The following is a 12,597-nucleotide window of genomic DNA, read 5'->3' as shown; positions in this document are numbered from 1 at the left end:
ACCTGCTGCCCCGAGCCGAGGTCGGGGTCGTGATCCAGCCGGCCGTCTGGCCAGACGCGTCTTTCGAGGAGCCTCCCGGGCCTCCAGACGTGCTCGCGCAGCCCCCCATCGTGTAGGTCGAGGCTCATCCGGTCGAGGCGCCACAGACAGAGGTGCTCCCACCTTTTCACGGGGTCATCCTTGCTCTGATAATTCTGACTCTGACAACCAACCCCTGCTTCACAGACGGCGTCAAAGACCAGGTCTAACTTCATGAGCGCTTAATCCTGTTCCTTTTACTACCATATTGCTCCCTGCTGCCGTCGTGGCTGACTCTGACCCCACTCCCTTCTTCATTTTTGTTTTGTTTATCTGGCAGCCTCTCCCAACCCTTACAGGGGAAGACCAGCTGCATTCCGCTCTGCCCCCACTCCTGCTGAGGAAGACAGCCCGGGCGATCGTCATGACCCCGCGCCAACTGAGCCCGTTCCCGAGCCACCTCCTGCTCCTCCTGGTTCTGACGCCGACCCTTCTCAACCTTCCTCCTCCATTCTCTATCGCTACAAAACCACTATCCCTTCTGAAGCTGGTTTAGTTCGGCGGCATGACGTCCCCACGAGCCTTCTAATGATGAAAGGCTGTCTTGGCAGCTTGTGGGTAGAGAGAATGAGTCAAATGGATAGCGCGCCGCCATTAGTCCAGATGGATAGATTCTCAAAGTCCTGGGCTAAAGTAAGTACCCCTTACCTTGCACTTGTTATTAATTTGCCTTAACTGAAGGTTATATCTTCCGTCCAGACTCATGCAGAATCTTTAGCTCTGAACCAATCTTTCCACAACCTCCATCATCAAAGCAAAGAACTCCGAGAGAGGGTCTCTGAATTAGAGCTGCAACTGAATGACCCAGCCCAAGCTAGTTATGCATTGCGAGCAGAAGTCCAAGCCTTAACCAACCAGACCGATCAGCAGAAAAGGTCCCTGGTGCAGGTCAAAGATGAGCTCCAAGATTTGAAGGAGGAGAGAGCTGCATCTGAGGCAGGGTATCAGCAACAACTAGCCCACCAGGCTCAGGAAATACAGTCCAAGGATACCCTTCTACAGGAGAGGAACAAGAAATTGGAGGTTCAGGCAGCTCAACTGGAAACTCAAGCAGCTGAACTGAGGGCTCTGAAAGCAGAACTATCCCAGTCTCGTGCGGCTCTGACGGGAGTATCCACTGCCTTGGCGGTCTATCGGGAAGGAGAGAGTGATCGTTGCCTTCAAAGTCGAATGTCATATCTGAGCTCTCCTGAGTTTTTATCCCAAGCCGGGGCACATTTTTATGCAACCGTACCCTACACGGCGGCTGGAGTTATCCGACAGCTTCACGCGCAGAATTTCTTGAACTCCATCCCTCCCGCAGACTTCTTGGATCAGGACAAGATCATCCAAGGTTTTCCGGATGAGATCTTTGCTCCTTTCAAATGATTTGTTCCAACTGCTTAAAACTGATGAGATTTTTACATGTACATGAGTATCTTTGAATTTTTACTTGACTATCCTACCGTCTCCGGAACCCTCGGCCGACCTGGCTTATACCCATAGAGTCGGCACCCTTCAAACTCGGTAGGGCCGTAGGTAGTTAGCACTCCAAGGTCGGTCTAGCTTCCTTCCTTGAGCATCCTGCAAATAATAGGCCCCCGATGCTAATTTCTTGATAACTTTGTATGGTCCGTCCCATTGAGGCTCCAACTTCGTCACTTCCCCTAAGGGTTTCATCTGCTTCCAGACTAGATCTCCTTCTCCAAAGAATCGGCGGATCACCCTTCTATTATAGTTTTGTCTCATCCTCTGTCTATAGGCTTTCAACCTGGCAGCTGTTTGTTCACGAATTTCGCTGATGAAATCTAGTTCGGCCAGTCGTCACTCTGTGTTCCCTTCGTCATACATCATTCTTCTCACGGACGGTATCCCGACCTCTAGGGGTACTACTGCTTCATTACCATACACTAAATGGAAGGGTGTCAGACCTGTACTTTCTCGGGGTGTCGTACGATAGGCCCATAAAATGCTCGGCAGCTCGTCCACCCAACTGCCTCCCGTGTGATCCAGCTTGACTTTGAGCCCTCGCACTATTTCCCGATTGACTACCTCTGTCTGACCATTGCTTTGAGGATGAGCCACCGAAGTAAAAGCCTGAGTTACGCCGAACCCCTTACACCAATTTTGTATTTTGCGTCCTTGAAATTGTCTGCCATTGTCCGACACTAACTTATGAGGCAGGCCGAATCTGCAAAAGATATTCTTCCACAAGAACTGGATCACCGCATCTTCAGTGATTCTGGCCAGGGCTTCCGCTTCCACCCACTTGGAGAAGTAATCTACTGCTACCAGCAAGAAACGTCTTTGCCCCATAGCCATCGGGAAAGGTCTTACGATATCCATACCCCATTGGTCAAATGGGCAAGACACTATAGAAGTTCTCAGCAGCTCTGTGGGTCGGTGTGTCAGGTTCTGATACCTCTGGCATGACAAACAAGTATTCACCAGCTTCTGTGCGTCCCTCTGCAGGGTAGGCCAGAAATACCCGGCCAATAGTACTTTCCGGGCCAGCATTCTTCCACCTGCGTGACTGCCACAGCACCCCAAATGTATCTCCCGCAAGGCCTAATCTGCTTCTTCCGTATTCAAGCACTTGAGCAGAGGTCTGGAGAAAGACTTTTTGTACAATTGATCTCCGATCATAACATAAGAATGGGCCTGTCTCCTGAGCATATGCACCTCTTCTAAGTTGGTGGGTACAATTCCTTGTTGGAGGAAGCTTATTATGGGCGCCCTCCAATCAATTACTTCTCCCAGGTTATTTTGTAGATCTATCTGAGCTATAAGGAAGGTCTGTGCCATAGATCTGTCAAGCGCCCAAGTGGTCAGGGAGCTGGCCATTTTAGCTAGTTCATCCGCTCTTTCATTTTCAGCCCTGGGAATCTTAGTGACTGTAGCTTCTTTAAACTCTTCCCTCATCTTTTCATAGGCTTCCTTGTAAACTTGCATCTTTTCGTTGTTTACCTCGAACTGCCCGGTCACCTGTTGAGTTACTAGCTGGGAATCTGAATATATTATGACCCGGCTTGCCCCCACATACCGAGCTGCTTGCAGACCTGTTAATAGGGCTTCATATTCTGCCTCATTGTTGGTAGCTCTGAAATTTAACCGTACAGTCAGCTGCATAATGTCTCCCTGCGGAGATATTAGAAGTGCACCTACACCACTTCCATGATGGGTGGCCGACCCGTCTACATAAATTTTCCAGATCTCCTCCGAGTCTGCTTGATAAACCTCTGTCAAGAAATCCGCCAGAGCCTGTGCTTTGATTGCGGTTCGGGGCTGATACTGTATATCATATTCCCCTAGCTCGGTTGCCCATTTGATAAGCCGACCTGCTACCTCCACCTTGGTGAGAGCTCGACCCACGGTATTGTTTGTCAGGACGGTGATGGGATGTGCCAAAAAATACGGTCGGAGGCGCCGAGCCATGAGAACAAGTCCGCAAACCAACTTTTCCAGGGCCGTGTACCGAGACTCAGCCCCCTTCAATAGATGGCTGAAAAAATGCATTGGCCGTTGTACATTGTCCTGCTTTTTAACCAGCACGGCCCCCATGGCCTCGGGGGTGGCTGACAAGTAGACCCAAAGGGGTTCTCCCATGACAGGCTTAAACAGTGATGGCAAAGACTCCAGGTATTGCTTTAGCTCCTCAAAGGCCTGTGTGCATTCTTCCGTCCACTGAAACTTGGCTGCTTTCCTGAGCACTTTGAAGAAGGGCGCGGCTCGATCTGCAGATCTGGAGATGAATCGGGACAGCGCTGTTATCCTGCCGACTAGTTTCTGCGTTTTCTTCAGATTCTGAGGGATCTGCATGTTCCAAAGTGCTTGAACCTTCTCAAGATTGGCTTCTATCCCTCGTTCAGTCACCAGATACCCCAGAAACTTCCCTCCTTTGGCCCCGAACAAGCATTTCAGAGGATTCAGCTTTACACCATATTGCCTTAGAGTCTCGCAGGTTTCCTCTACATCTCTTATGAGATTGGACGCCAGGGGGGACTTGATTAGGATGTCATCAACATAGACTTCGACGTTCCGCCCAATCTGACTTCGAAAGACTTTGTCCATCATCCTTTGGTAGGTAGCCCTAGCATTCCTGAGTCCAAATGGCATGACCGTATAGCAGAAAGTACCGTCAGCCGTTATGAAGCTAACCTTCTCCTGATCCTCCCTAGCCAAGGGTATCTGATGATATCCTTGATAAGCGTCCATAATGCATATCCTCTCACAGCCAGCATTTGAATCCACCACCTGATCGATCCGCGGGAGAGGATAACAGTCTTTGGGGGTGGCTTTGTTGAGGTCGCGAAAGTCTATGCACACCCTCCACTTGTTGTTAGGCTTTCTTAGCAATACAACGTTAGAAAGCCAGGACAGGAATTGCACCTCTCGAACATGTCCTGCCTTCTTGAGCTGATCCACTTCAGCTCAGATAATTTTATTCTGGTCGGCAGAGAAGTTTCTCTTCTTCTGCTTGACTGGCTTGGCTTCGGGCATTAAATGCAGCTTGTGCTCGGCTACCTCTGGTTTGACTCCGGGCAGCTCCTCCGGTGACCAAGCAAAAACGTCCTTATTACGGCTCAGACACTGTATCAACTCCGACCTAAGCTCTGGCGGTAAGTCGCTGGCAATGCAAGTGATGCTCTCTGCTCTGTCAGGGTGCAACTGAATCTCTTCCCAAGGGATAGGCTCCTCGGCAATAGGCAGAGGCTCCTCTTGGATAGCGTGTATACCACCATCCTGCGTCCTTCGGCTTTTGCGCGCCTCCACCCGGACCATATCAATGTAGCAGCTGCGAGACACCTTCTGCTCTCCCTTGACTTCCCCGACCCGCTCGTCGACCGGGAACTTGATCTTCTGGTGAAAAGTGGAGACAGCAGCCCAGAACTCATGCAGAGCTGGCCTTCCCAGGATGACGTTGTAGGAGGAAGGCGAATCCACCACTATAAAGGTGCTCCTCCGGGTGCGCACAAGTGACTCAGTGCCCATGGAGATGGCCAACTTGATCTGACCCATGGGCTTAACTTCGTTGCCTGTGAACCCGTACAAAGAAGTGGTTACGGGTTGGAGCTCAGCGGCATCGATCTGCATCTCCTCGAACGCAGCTCTAAACAAAATGTTGACTGAACTCCCGGTATCCACAAAGACCCGAGCCACTCGGCTATTAGCAATAACGGCCTTGATTATGAGAGCGTCATCGTGGGGCAGTTCCAGACCCTCCAAGTCTTGGGGCCCAAAGCTAATAACAGGGCCGGACGCTTGCTCGTGGCTGCATCCCACGGCTCCCACATATAACCGCCGACCATGTGACTTACGGGCTCGGCCTGAGTCCCCGTCAGTGGGCCCTCCTGAAATCATGCAGATTTCTCGCACAGCAGCGTTGCCCCGGTTTTCCAGCTCTCCGGCATCTCTTCGATCTTCCCCGGGACCGGCTTGGTTAGAAGGACCGGCTAGGTCGGGTCGGGTCTGACGAGCACGTCCAGCCGCGGCCCGTTCTTCCTCCATTCTCTGTATTTGGGGCACTAACTCCGGGGCCAGCTCGCCTGGAATCACGAGCGAATTGGAAGCAGTTACTGAGATCATGCGTCCTGGACCAATGATATGTGCAACATGGTGCTCCCCTTGGTCCAGGCCTGGGCGCGTGTATGGCAGCAACTCGTGGGGCTGGTCTGACTCCCTGAGCGGGCTGAGGGGCAGGCCTGGGTTGAACGCGCTGAAAGGGCTGAGCTGGTTGGGGTGCTCTCCTTTCAGGTCGGTTGCCAGGAGCCACCGTCTTTTCAGCCTTCCTCCTAGATGTAGCAAGAAGCTTTCTCCACCATATCGTCAAAACTTCGGGCGGGATTTTTGATGAGGTCCCTGAAGAATTCTCCTTCTCGCAATCCATGGGAGAAGGCGCTCATCAATATTTCTGAGGTGGCGGAGGGGACGTCATTGGCCACCTGACTGAACCGGTTGATGTAGCTTCGCAGAGGCTCGGTCGGCTCCTGTTTAAGAGTGAAAAGGCAATGGTCGGTTTTTTGATACTTACAACTACTGGCGAAACGACATAGGAAGGCCATTTTGAAATCCATGAAGCGGCTGATGGATTCTGGGGGCAATCCATCGAACCACTTCTGCGCCGACCCTGATAGGGTATGTAGGAAGACTCGGCATTTGACGACATCGCTGTATTGATACAACATAGCCGTGTTCTTGAACTTCCGCAGATGCTCTTCCGGGTCCTTGCTCCTATCGTATTCTCCGATGTTTGGGGCTCGATAACCCCTTGGCAGGCTTTCCCTCAAGATCTGAGCCGAGAAGGGTACCTTATCATCCGGATCTTCAGGCAGATCTCTGGCAGAGATTATAGCCTTCCCCTTTCTTGAATCCCGGGGTGGATGTAAAGAGCTCTCCGCCACCGATGCCGGCGGCTCTTCTTTCTTCGGACTATGCTCTCGAGGTCCAGATCGATGATAGTTGCGGCGAGGCTCTCGGAATGAAGTATGAGGGAGTTCTTCCGGTTGCTTTCTCTTTGAGCTCCTGTCGGAAACAGGAGCTGGTTCTTTGGACGCTTCAGGTGCTAGGCGAGGTCGTGAAACCGTGCCTTGTTTTTCAGAGGCGGCTCACTTTCTGACCTCCTTGAAGAGCTCGTACTCCCCCGCGGTCATGGTAACATTAATCCTCCTGCTGGAGCTTTGACCAGAGTCCTCCATCTTCACGCTTCGGATCAGGCTGTTGTGTTTCACACAGACGTCGCCAAATTTGATCCTGTCCGAAGGCTGAGTCGGACAAAGGCTGGTCGCGACGGCCTGGTTGTTGACAGAAAGTCGTGGGTGATTCGGCTCCCACGGGCGGCTGATGATGCTGTAGTGTCCTGCACACACTCAGACGATCCCCCCTCACGTTAGAGACCAGAACCCAGGGAAAAAGTCCCCGGATCAGGCCCTCCGACGCTCAAGTCAGGTCCTTTTTCCCCAGAAAAAGCAGAGAGCCGAAAAATGACTGAAAATGAAAAGTTGTGGAAAAAGTGACGAGAGAGCGTACCCGCGTACGAGGAATCCTCCTCTTTTATGCACCTGCCCCGCTTCTAGAACTTGCAACCTTGTCAGAAAACGTTAGACGCTGGGCTTTGTCGTGTAGTCCTAGACACCTGTCGTGCTGCTATTGGTTGTGAAAGCATCTTCTTGTTTAGGAACCTCCGCCTTTACACATGGGTTTTGTCTTGTAATGAAGGACATCTGTCAGGCCACTATTGGTCATGAGAGCATCTTCTCCTTTAGAAACCTCCGCCTTCGCATATCTCACTGGTATGTAATGATTATCCTTGACGGACAATTGTGCTCCTCCGACTTATGCTCAGCTTAGCTCATCCGATCTATTCCGGCCTGCACCTGCCTCGCACCCTCCGATCGGATCCAGCCTCTAAGCGTCACCTGCCAGTCGGGCTGACTCCGACCAACTCTGCTACTCCCGACCTGTGAGTCGTGACTTGCACTTCCGGGTCTTCGAGTCGCAGACCTGTAGATCGAGCTGCATCTACCCAGCTCTGCCGATCCCGACCCGTGAGTATTTGCTGGCCCTCGACCGTAAGCCTGTAGATCGGGCTGTCTTTACACAGCTCTGCCGCTTCCAACCTGTGATTTGTGACTTGCACTTCCGGGCCTTCGAATCGCAGACCTGCAGACCGAGCCGTCTCTACACAGCCCTGCCGCTTTCGACCTTTGATTTGTGGCTTGCACTTCCGGGCCTTTGAATCACAGGCCTGCAGACCGAGCCGTCTCTACACAACCCTGCCGCTTCCGACCTGTGATTTGTGGCTTGCCCTCGACCATAGGCCTGCGGATCGAACTGCCTCTACCCAGCTCTGCCGATCCCGACCTGTACTCTGTGTTCCGCCTGCCGTCTTCCTTTGTTTTCCAACGACTTCGCCTCCTTGAGCAACAAGTCTGCTTGATCTCTGACTACCCCCTATGCTTGCCTTTTGACTGCCTAGTCAGCTTGACTATTGACTGTCACGTACTCTTGACTTTTGACCGCTATATGGCCTTGACTCTTCTCACCCTTTCCTCTTGGGCCCCTCCATTACCAACCGTATCAGCAATGATATTTGAATAGGTTAGACATTAGTCCCTCAGGGTGTAGCGTAGATGGTGAACGCATAGTATCTCTGGCATAATAGTCAGGGGTCGATTCTCAAGAACTGACGACCTATGATTTATTCCACCATGTACCTATGGCTTGTGTATCTGCATATACCTCCCTTCATATCCGTGGGGCCGAGGCCGCTAAGGTAGTAGATTTACTTTAAGTGGGTTAGACATTTTTTTCACGGAATGTCCAATTGACTAAATGATGACAGACTTATTACATTAGAATAAGAAATCAATTTTCGATGGACATATGTTTTTAGGAAAAAAAATCTCTCCCATCTCGTAGCTAACTAAACGGTCAATTATAAGTTATGTCATAATTTACCTTTCTAAGTTTGATGACGGACTGTGAGAAAAGATGAACATAATCATTTTTTTCTACAATGGAGTGGATCAGAGATTAGATATTGTAATAACTTTTTATTGCAATTGAGTGGATTAGATATTAGGTAAATGTAAATGGGAGCAAAGACGAGCTTGATCGCTTTGATGCACACTCAATTCACTAAATCCTCTCTCAAGCTATCACCATGACATGTCATAGCTTGCCAAGTGAGACAATATACAACCAATCAATGACTCCCTATGGTGTGTAGTGATAAAGCATTGTGTGGTGTAATGATGAAGCATTCAAAGGAGGATAAAGTATTCTGAGGATCAGGATTTAAATTTATTAAGAACGAATATTCTACACGTTTCGAGCGTGCTTCTGATTTACCGATAAACGAATCCAGGGGAAGGTCGTTTATCTAATATATTAAAAAAAGGCTCCCTTAAGTCACTTATGGTGTGTCTCCAATTTCCCTGAAGATAGTTTAAAAATCTTTGGTGGGTAAGTTCTTTGTAAACACATTTGTAGGTTGACGATGAAAGAGAACAAAACTAAAATTAATTAATTTTCCTTAAAACTTCATGTTAACAAAGTGATAATCGAACTGTTTGGTTTGCTCATGAAAGAATGAATTTGTTACAATTTAAATATTTGACTTATTGTTACAAAATAAAATAATCAATCATGGAACTTCGATGAGCATATCCTTAGGATTAAGACTAACCAAACTTTTTTTTGGGGTGGTTTTAGCGCTCTATATTTAACTTTAGCTCATGATTAGTTGCTTTTTAGAATGTAAAGTCAACAATGCCTTAGCAAGGAGTGTAACAAATCTAGTTATACATCTTCTTCTTGAATCCTAATTTGCATCACATTTAACATCCAAAACAAATTCATTATTCTTAGGATGGAAGATATCTTATCTTGGTATATCACACCACACAATAAGCCATTTTCATATAAAGTTTTCTTAGATGACATTTTAGAAATCCAGAAGACATCCAATTTAGTCAAGGTTAGATGTAAGAATTTGCCAATGAGCCTCCTAGAATCCACCCACGTTGGTGAAGTTTTAGCCTCTGTGTTCTCTGACTCATTTCATCTATAATGTCCTATTCATATTTATATAGGTTAAGATGTATCTGTATCCCTTTTGTAAATCCTTTACTTCCAAACCAATTTAAAAAAATATAATTTCATTGGTCTTTCATTTTAAAATAAATGCATGTCTTCAAGTTATTCCATGTAATAATTATTAGAACCCGTGTGAGCTAAGAGGGAAAGTGAAAAACTTTGATTACGTTGAGTTGATTGCAATGAAAACTTGAATAAATCAACAACACAACGTAAACATGATAGATTTTACTTGGTACATCGCCTCCCAAGTATAGAAAACTTGAATCAAACTTAACATTACATGCATAACACTTTAGTTTTACTTGGTATCCACCTTTAAAAGTGACTAATCCAAGGTCTAGTTATAGTGATCTACCTCCACTATAACCTTCTCCTTTTCAGATACCTTCTGAAGGTCGAAAAACCTCTTGCAGCCTTTGATTACAACAATACAACAAGAATAAAAGATATAAAAGAAAATATAATGAGGATAAATAACTTTACAAGAATCTTGTTTTGAACACTTTCTTGTTGCTTGGGATTGTCTCTTGTTGGTATGGAAATATACCAACACTTCACTCTTAAGCCTCCAAGAATCAACCACTTCTATTTTCTCTTAAATCATCTTTTAAAGGGTTGCATTCAAGTTGATTTTCACCTAGCAATTGATTGCTTACTTTCACCAATCGATTGTCATCAAATTCGACCATTTAAACCAGTAGAATGACTCTTTTTTACCTTCACCAATTAGTTGTTGGATCTCACCAATTGATTGCCATTGTAGCCATAAACCCTAAACGTGGTTACTGTAGCACACCCAGAAGTTACTATAATAAACACTAATTACTATATCAAACCCTAAGTTTTGGGCTTTAGAGTTTGTAGTAAATCCTGGCACTGTAGCAACCCTAGTTACTATATTAGAAACCCTAATTATCATAGCATATCCTAAAAACACCTCAAAACCTCAATTTTAGGGTTTAGAGTCCATTAGTAAATTGATACGCCTTATCAATTGACTAAATACCCCTATTTTAACATTATCTATTGGTGCGGTTTGCACTAACAGTGTAACTCAGGTTTTGATGAATGACAAGTGAGTTAAATTAGATGTTTTTGTAATCTAATTGCTTTACCAAATGTGCAGGAATTGACAAGTCTAAAGGACCAGATACCAGGCTGAAATCTAACTAGGTCCACAGGATCGGATAGCTAGTGCAAAGTCCAGATAGGTCAAAGGGCCGATCGGATATCTGGCAGGAAGTCATGTTGGATCCACAGGACTGGACAACTGGCATGAAGACCTATTGGGTCAGAAGACTAGTCAAACCAACTACAAGATGGTAAGTAAAGGTAAATCACTGGAGGAGAGTGACTTTGTGAGGACGTGTCTCGATTGAGGGACAGTAGGCGTCGGTCCAGGTTAGATTCATTTTAGATCCTAATATAAGACCTTGACTAGTTTGTGGTCCTGGGAGGACAAGAACTAATTACTACTTATTTTCTCACTTTGCTAACTTTGTTTTATAGGTTAGATGTTTAAATTTTGGAATAACACAACTTGCAAAGTAAAAAGAGCAAAAAGTCTTCGGATGAACAGTACCCGAATGCACCTTCAATGGCTATGGAAGATGCCTTCGCACTGTTCATTATAAGTACCCCAAGGTAGTTTTGATGTGTTCAACCAAGTCAGGTTAGATCCTGTTGGTATTTAACCCCTGTGTTTAAGTGTGTAGGAACTTAGGAGCGTAAGAGTTTTGTGAAAAACGCAGCTAGCAAGAAGGACGGCACGGAAAAGAGCCGACGGACTCGGTGCATCTGAGGGATGAGGTGTTACGGAAGAGTACGTGGGCGGACGAGAAGGAGGCGTATGACATTTCTGAGGGACAAGAATCCGGAGCAAAAGATTGCTCAAAGGCCGGAAGTTGGGTTCAGGTGAGCCCTATTCTGGATGGTCGAGATCACCCAAGCGAGCAGAGCTAGAGCGGAAGACCCGGACCCATGCGAGTAGAAAAGGAGCGGAAGATCGGAACCAAAAATCAATAAAAAGTTGATTTTTTTTTGTCTGGGGTGCCCCGACCAAGTCCTGGGCGCCGGTACTTGTCCGGGGCACCCGAACATGGTTTAGGCGCCTGAACTTCGAGCGCTCGGATCGAAAAATTTAGCCAAATGCAATGTGGCACATGGCGTTATGATGGGGATAAAGTTTTATCCCCCTAGAGGCACTTGGAACCTTTCCAAGTGCCCCAACCATGGCTATAAATATAGCCCTGGTCCCAGAAGGTCAGAACAACACTTGTGATTGATTTTTTTTTTAGTATGATTCTGTAATTGAGTGCATTAATTGCTATAAAGAGGATTCTCCACTTGAAGGAGAGTTTAATGTACTTTCATCTTCCTTGGATTAACAACCTCCTCAATTGTAATCAAATAAATTTGTTGTGCTTCTTATTTCTACTTTCTTATTTAATTTATACAAGTGTCGATTCTTATTAAGCTGTAAAGTTCGAGGAATGTTCATTTTTCTTTATAGGGTTATTCACTCCCTCTAGCTGGCCGCCAAGGGACCAACATTCATGGAAGGCACCTTCAATGGCTTGAATGCGCCTTCCGCATGATAGAATTCAGACCTCATCGCGGATAGAAGTTGGACTGTTCGGGATCAGATTTCTCAGGTTAGAGGCGCCTTCAATGGCTATGAAAGGCACCTTCCAATCTCTTTGTAAGGATGCTCGCTCAAAGCTTCAAACACAACGCCTATACGAGCTTCCACATGACCCTTTGGGCCTCTAAGTGCTGCTACTTCGTCCTCCTACTGTGCTGTGAAGCTGCTGTGCCCAACAACCATTCCGAGGACTTCCGATCAGGAATAACAGACCGACATCGACAAACAAGAGTTCAGACTTCAATTCTTACTTGTCAGTAACAAAACTATTTTGTTCTATTTAATTCCGCATAAAG

The sequence above is a fragment of the Zingiber officinale genome, chromosome 7A, assembly GCF_018446385.1.
Source record: "Zingiber officinale cultivar Zhangliang chromosome 7A, Zo_v1.1, whole genome shotgun sequence".
In the NCBI taxonomy this organism is placed as follows: Eukaryota; Viridiplantae; Streptophyta; class Magnoliopsida; order Zingiberales; family Zingiberaceae; genus Zingiber; species Zingiber officinale.
Note: the sequence above shows the minus strand (reverse complement) of the source record.